This window comes from Cibotium barometz, chromosome 15, assembly GCF_041138505.1.
Source record: "Cibotium barometz isolate CiBa-2024 chromosome 15, ASM4113850v1, whole genome shotgun sequence".
NCBI classification, from domain to species: Eukaryota; Viridiplantae; Streptophyta; class Polypodiopsida; order Cyatheales; family Cibotiaceae; genus Cibotium; species Cibotium barometz.
The window spans coordinates 28,994,639-29,002,529 of NC_141060.1; the positions used below are offsets into that span (position 1 = coordinate 28,994,639).

At 38.6% G+C, this 7,891-nt stretch overlaps 2 non-coding genes across 2 annotated transcripts; both read right to left on the minus strand.

Moving 5' to 3' along the window:
• Positions 1-2,978: 2,978 nt before the first annotated feature.
• On the minus strand, positions 2,979-3,052 carry TRNAV-CAC (transfer RNA valine (anticodon CAC)). The gene has a single exon. It is a non-coding gene; the product is annotated as a tRNA-Val (tRNA).
• Positions 3,053-3,067: 15 nt separating this feature from the next.
• TRNAP-UGG (transfer RNA proline (anticodon UGG)) lies at positions 3,068-3,139 on the minus strand. Its single transcript has one exon. It is a non-coding gene; the product is annotated as a tRNA-Pro (tRNA).
• Positions 3,140-7,891: the final 4,752 nt, after the last annotated feature.

Below are 7,891 nucleotides of genomic sequence, written 5' to 3' on the forward strand. Positions count from 1 at the left end.
TTCTACTAAATGTAGCAGGTGAGTTTGTGAGACCAAAAGGCATTATAAGAAATTCATAGTGTCTAGTTTGTGTGAAGAAAGAAGTTTTATACACTTTAGAAGCATGCATATGAACTAAATCATATCCAAACTGTCTAGTTTGTGTGAAGAAAGAAGTTTTATACACTTTAGAAGCATGCATATGAACTAAATCATATCCAAACAAGTAAATTTTACTAAACATGCGTGCATTACAAAGCTTACAAACTTGATATCTAAATTTTAAGTCAATTTTACTAAACACACATGTACCACATGAAGCTTATCTAACAAATCTTTCACATGAGGAATATGATATCTATTTTTCATAGTATTATTATTTAATGCCCTCTAGTCTATGCACATGTGACAAGATTTATTCTTTTTCTATGTTAAAAATTATTGGGGTGCCAAAGGGTAAATTGCTAAGTCAAATAAATTTATCATCCAAGAGTTCTTCTATTTGTTGCTATTGAATTCCTTTTTGCTGAATTTGGTTTTGTCTATAAGGGGCTTTATGAGGCAATTGACTACAAGAAATGAGCTCAATAGAATGGTCTTCTAAGCAAAGAGGGAGGTAGGCCAAGTGGTCAATCATCAGCCAAAAGAATCTTTAAATTGATGGAGAAAAGTTTCCTGACTAGGTGCTCAGTTGCTTCAATTTCATTCACACTGACAAAGTGTCCCATGTCGAGGAGAGCTTTAAGTGAAAACTACGGTGATAAAAATCGTGCTTTCACCTTGCATTGGAACTCTTCCCAAGTAGTAGGCTTGTCCACGTTATTGCGAAGAACGTTCAACCAAAGTGAAGCATGATCAACCATGTGGTTGGAAGCACACTTAATCTTATCGTTTTCTAAAAAAGCCTCATGAGAAAAGTAGTCCTCCGATTGACTCAACCATGAGAGCACAAGACGAGCATCTTTCTTTGCAACAACAATCAAAATTTATTAAAGAAAAAGTGTAACCGCGGGGGGTAATGTTACTATCCTTTTTAGTTTCTTGGGTGCCAAGGGTATCCTTGATGATATCTTGGTGATGCATGCATCTTCGGAATCGAAACTAGGAACTTCATTATTACCGAGTCATTGCTCAAGGTCGAGACGTTTTTGTTGCTCACATTAAAGTAATTGCTCAAGGATTTGTATTTAGTCCGGTAAATGCCGATGGCGAAAGTGGAGAATTGAAAAATCCACCATCTTGAAATCTCGATCATCTTGATTGGTGTTGGTTTTGACATTGGATGTTCTAGTAGAGAATCGGGAGAAGATTCAATGGTGCGGGTTTAAGAAAAGTAAATAAAAGTGCAAAGAATTATTGAAGGAGCTTTAAAAATTAAAAAAAACAAATTTCAAGTGTTTTTTTAAATTGTTAAGGGATTTCCACATTTTTTTAAATAATTCTTTACCTTAATTATAGGCAAAAAAATGTTTTTAGGACTCAAACAATTGCTGAAAATTTCCTAAAACTTCAATGGAAGATTTTTAGACCTATGTGGAGCTTATAAAATATTTCCAGCATGAAGATTTGGCAAGAAACAACTGTAAAAAGTGATTTTTATGAGCTTTTTAAGCTTCTAAGCTCACAAGCTTGTATTTTTCAAGCCTTAAAGCCATGGTTCCTCACAAAATAAAATTCTTATGTGAGGGGAGGATATTTTGCACAGGCACCATCAATTCTACAAAACACATCTCAAACTGACACGAGAATCTCCATCGAGGCAATTATGGAATCGATTTCTCTGGCACATGAATTAGCAACATAAAGCAATTGCAACAAATTCAACCTAAACCAAGCTTGAAAATAGCACATTAAAATACTTAGCTATGCACGATACTATGAAAGGGTGCAATTTTCCCTCCTCATGTGTGTGGCCTATATCCCGACACATGATTATTTTTATACTTTTCATTCCAATAATAGGCCATAGTCTCCAACATACAAAAAATTGTACTTGATGCTAGGCTAAAGTGTTTTCACGCTTTACAAAATATGAAAGTTTAAATGTTTCCCAAGGTCTATGCTTTCAAGTCTAAGCTTGCAAAATCGGCAACAATTGAACACGTCCCACACACAATCCAAAGGATCCGTGGGTAAAACGAGCATGAAGGTTTCGAGGAAGAAAAAGAACCGCTGCCGAAGTGCTGTCACACAGAAAAAAGATTTGGAGATCTTTGGGAGAGGGAACAAAGAGAGAGAGAGAGAGAGAGAGAGAGAGAGAGAGAGAGAGAGAGAGGAGACAGTTTTTGGTGGTATGTTAGGTGAGAATTTTTTGGATGAGAGGGTAGAAGGCTGACCTCAAGGTCTATGCTTTCAAGTCTAAGCTTGCAAAATCGGCAACAATTGAACACGTCCCACACACAATCCAAAGGATCCGTGGGTAAAACGAGCATGAAGGTTTCGAGGAAGAAAAAGAACCGCTCTGCCGAAGTGCTGTCACACAGAAAAAAGATTTGGAGATCTTTGGGAGAGGGAACAAAGAGAGAGAGAGAGAGAGAGAGAGAGAGAGGAGACAGTTTTTGGTGGTATGTTAGGTGAGAATTTTTTGGATGAGAGGGTAGAAGGCTGACCTCAAGGTCTATGCTTTCAAGTCTAAGCTTGCAAAATCGGCAACAATTGAACATGTCCCACACACAATCCAAAGGATCCGTGGGTAAAACGAGCATGAAGGTTTCGAGGAAGAAAAAGAACCGCTGCCGAAGTGCTGTCACACAGAAAAAAGATTTGGAGATCTTTGGGAGAGGGAACAAAGAGAGAGAGAGAGAGAGAGAGAGTTTTTGGTGGTATGTTAGGTGAGAATTTTTTGGATGAGAGGGTAGAAGGCTGACCTCCTTTCCATAAAATTTATGGAAAAGTCTTGAAAGGAAGACGACTTTTTCCCTAGAAAAAGGGAATAAGATTTATGGAAAAGCCTTGAAAGGAAGACTTTTCCCCTGAAAAGTAAAGGGGAAAAAGAGAAATGTCCGGACCCGGACTCGAACCGGAGACCTCTAGTGTGTGAGACTAGCGTGATAACCAACTACACCATCCGGACAGTACGGTTGACGGGGGGGCGTTGCGAGAATCGAACTCGCGGCCTCTCGCACCCAAAGCGAGAATCATACCACTAGACCAAACGCCCAACCGTGGCAACCGAACGTGACTCGTGCACTGTAATCTCTGTGTCTCGTTCGGGTAGCAGGAAGGGGACTTAACATGGCACACGCCGCTCGCCAACAAAAGAGCATATGTTTTTCAGGAGGTTGATTGAATGAGAGGCTTCAGAGGGCGTATATAAAAGACGTACTTTTCCACCTCGTAGTATATATATATTTTACTTACATGAGTGGCCCACATCTATCCGACCCCAACGCTAAGGTTCCCATTTTGCATAACTGCGCTCTTTCTCTATTCTCCTTTTAAGGCATGGGCCCTTTGTGGGAATTATAAGTAGCATATTCTTTGTGGGTCCCATCCTCACTTTTTTAAGCGATTTTTAAAGAAAAGGAATCCATCGTGATATGAAGAAGCATGGTCAAGGGCCATGCAATCAAAGAAAAATTGCGAATATTTTTTTGTAATGATAATTGGAAAGACCTAGAAAGGAACAAACCTTAGTAACATTCTATCACACGGGAGTGAGATTGTTCAGATATTTATTTTTGTAAAAGAAAGCCGGTGGAGCAAGCAAGGATTTTTCTGAATTTTTATCATCCAATTTTTGTAAAAGAAAAGCTTGTGGGGCAAGCAACGGCTATGTAACCTATTTTTGAAGTAATAAAATCTATAAATACTCAAGCGTGGATGCTAAAATAGCCATATGTAACCTATTTTTGAAGTAATAAAATCTATAAATACTCAAGCGCGGATGCTTTTGTCACACGCTTGGGAGGGGGGGGGCAGTTGCGACCCAATCTGGTGTTCTCACGTGTTTCTATATTTTGTTGTTGCGCACATTTCCCGCGGTCTATGGTTTCCTGTTTCAACGGCCTGGCTGAAAGGTGTGTGTTTGGGGCACTCAAATGGCCCGGGACCAGCAGCAGGTCCTGTGTGTTCAGGTGCATAGAGCAGTGCAAGCACAAGATCCAAGGATCCACACGACGAATGTCACACCAGCAGGCAGCAACAACCAAGTAGCGTGGGCACACGCCTTGACAAGAGACAACTATCAGGGTAACGCGAAGCATAGACGCGGACATCGTCGACGTCGACTATATTTAACACCGGTTGACTCTGGCAACACGAACAGTTGCACCGACAGTGGGCGCACAGGCTGACGGTGCACAACCGGCCCCAGCGAGAGCATCACGTTGTGTGGGTTTCTCCTTAAGAGACGAACCATTCTACCCCATATACCCTCTTTTCAAGGAATCGAAACAGTATGTGGGATATACTGGGAGTTGCATGGTAGTGCGTGGTGATGAGCAGGAGGGAAAGAAGAAGAAGAGGAGAGAGAAGAAAGAGAAGAAGGAGAAGAAGAGGAGGAGAGAGAAGGAAAAGAAGAGGAGGAGGAGGAGAGTGAAGAAAGAGAAGAAGAAGAGGAGAGGGAAGAGTAAAAGAGAAGAAGAAGAGGAGGAGAGAGAAGGAAAAGAAGATGAAGAAGAGGAGGAGGAGGAGAGAGAAGAAAGAGAAGAAGAAGAGGATAGGTAAAGTTCATTTTCCTAAGTGCTTTTCGTGCTCTTCTTTAGACTTACTAAAAACTAAGATATCATCAAAAAGACGACCACAAAGTGTTGATGGCCAAGAAAGATCCTATTCGTCATATGACTAAAAGTCATAGGACCATTAGTAAAACCAAATGGCATCACTAAAAACTCAAAGTGACCAGTCTGAGTTCTAAAAGCAGTTTTATAGATATCTTGATCTACCATTCTTATTTGATAATATCTGGATTTTAGATTAATTTTTCTAAAGACGCTGGCTCCCCTTAATTTGTCGAGTAGATCATCAACTCTAGGAATTGGAAATCTATTCTTGATAGTGTTCTTGTTGAGAGCTGTGTAGTCTACACACATATGATAAGTACTATTTTCCTTCTTTACAAGAAGGACTGGTGCTCCATATGGTGAACTACTTGGTCTAATAAGTCCTAGAGAAAGTAAATCCTTGATTTGAGTCTGCATTTCTCTTTAGTGAAGAGGGTTAACTCTATAAGGTGCTCTACAAGGTGGTGCACGCCCAAGATCCTTAGGATGTGCACTAGGTAGTCCAGGAGGTAACGCATTGAGGAAACAATCAAAAAATTTAGAAAGAAAAAAGTCATGTGATGAATCCGTGGGAGATGGTTCTTTGGCACTAAGCTAGTTAACCAAAATTAAGGAAGTTTTCTCCCTCTTCCTCAAAGCACTCTTGGCCTGAGTATGGCTTAAAAGTGGTTGCTCCTTGCCTTAGAAAATTCCTTGCAAACAAACATTCTTACCACGATGCATAAAAAACATTGTGTGCTCTGCATAATCAATATGTGGTGTGTACTGATGTCAAAAAGGCATTCCCAAAATCATGTCAATACCATGCAAGGGTGCTACTAAGAAAGTACGTTCATAGAAAATGTATGCAATAGAAAAAGCAAGATTATTCACTTTCTTAGTGCAATCATACTTTTGATTTTGAAAAGCAAGCAGCCTTTACTTTAAAACGAGAAGGAATCATGTCAAGATGAAGAGCATGTGTAAGATGTTCAAAAATAAACTCATGTGTACTAACATCGTCATGCAAGATTGTGATTTATTTATCTTGAAATTTTCCTTTCATTTTAAGTAAAATGTGTAGTGAAAAAGACTGAGGGCCAAGGTTAGAAGTACCTTCTTGATGATCAGATTTATCATTGAACTCGTTAACATTAGACTGTAGCTCATAGTCATTATCATAAGCATCATAATCGTCTCTAGTGCTAGTGTCTTCATCTCCATTCACCATGTTAAGCCGATCAATTGGCTTCTTGTTGTTGTAGTAGTTGCTTAAAAAAATATCAGCGTAGTGTCTCTTTTGATGGAAAATGTAACATCGGATATTCTTTGCTTTTTCATCTCGAGTCGCCAAATCTGGAACATATGTCTTCTTTAGATCTCCATTATTATTGTTGCCAATCTTTGCTTTATTGTTGTTGAATTGTTGGCTTCTTTGATCTTGACCCTTGTGAAAAGGTCGTTTGAATGAAGAACGCCTATTACAAAACCATTAGAAGATTTTGAACCTTTGGAGAATTTAGAAGTACGGTTCTCCTATTGGAACCTGGGGACACCATGTTTCTTTTAAAAATTAAAAGCAAGAGATTTAGCAGAGGCAAGAGTACGAGGACGAAACATGTTACCCTTTGCTCTAATCTTTGGATCCATCCCTAAAATAAACTCCCTATAAACTTCTTTTCATGCACTTTTTCAATGGACTGCATTTGAATGAGAGCATTCCAAAAATTTTCAATGTAAGTTTGGACATCCTCCTTTTCAAGTGTCTAAGAGTGTCCCAATGCTATCGAGCTTTGGCTTTGTACTCGAGGAGGTAAAAAGTGTCTCTTAATTTTATGTTGAAAATCCTCCCAAGTACGAGGTTTATGTCGCCCATTCTTGGTAGCATTCCACCATAAAGTGATATTCTGAATCAAATGATTTACAGTGCATTTGACCTTGTCTTTCTCGAAAAAATTCTCTCCCAAAAAATAGTCATCAAATTGGCTAAGCCAAGTTAAAATAGTGTGTGCATCCTTCTTTCCATCAAAATTTTGAAAAGAGAAAGCCTTGCGGCTAATGCAAGATTCTTTTCGAGCCGTTTGAGCATCTAAAGTTACCTTGATAGCTCGACGAATAGAATCCTCATCACTATCGCTTTCAATATCATGCATGTGTTGTTTGCAATGTTTCAATTGGTCTTTTAATGCAATTATATGAGTGCATTCATTGACCAATTGTTCTTGCAAAGCAGTGAGTTGCTCTTGAATAGATGCGATGCATGAAAACTAGCCATAATTGATGAAGAATAAAGAAAAATAGAATAAATTTTAGAAATACTTGTAGTAGTTCCTACTCTTGAAAATAATTGTGAAGTTCATGTAGTCCATGAAAAAATAGAAGAGTTATGCATCTGTCTAATGCAGTCTCCAAAATATCCAAAAGTAGTGGTGAAGTGTCAGAAGGTCGATCAGTATTACCGGAAGAGAATTTGAGCTTCAAAAGAGTGAACGGTGACCAATTTTGAAAATTCTGAAAACTTTGATTTACTGTAATTCTACATTTAGAACAAGCATGGAATGCTAAAATTTTCATCAGTTTGAAGCTGGGGCAAATTCAAATGAATTTAGGCAATTTTGGAAGGGTTTTGACTTAAAAGAGCTCCACAAATGAATCTCCTCTTATCTTTGTAACTTTTTATGAGTAAAAGAAGATGGGAATTATGGAGACCATTGATTTTAGCAGGTTTATAACAACAACCGTTGCAAATTCAACTTGCTTAATCCTTGACGAAAGCTTCCACAAGTAGGGTTATGTATTGTGCAAGAGACCATTCCGAATGCATCCACCAATGGATCATATCTTCATTTTGATGTAATTTCTAGATTTGTAGAGCTTATGAGCACCTCATGAGCACCTAGACTACACACTTTTTTATTTTTCTCCTCTGCATGCTTTTTTGACCTTGTAGAGGCTAGTTGCAAGAGCCTAGACTAGCTTATAACTAAGCCTTTTGTTTAGGCTTTAGTTAGAGCCTTTAGTTAGCCTTGTTTTGACACCTTTTGAAGGCCTAGAAAATGAGTACTCCAATTAGTTGCAGAAAAACCATAAAAGCTCCAACCTTTGAAGAAGTGATTTTTGCTCCTTTATGTGTCCTTTGTTTTCCAGCTTTCTTTTAGTCACTACGTGAAGAATTTGAAGCCCCTTGAAGCCTTGAATTTTTTTAAAGA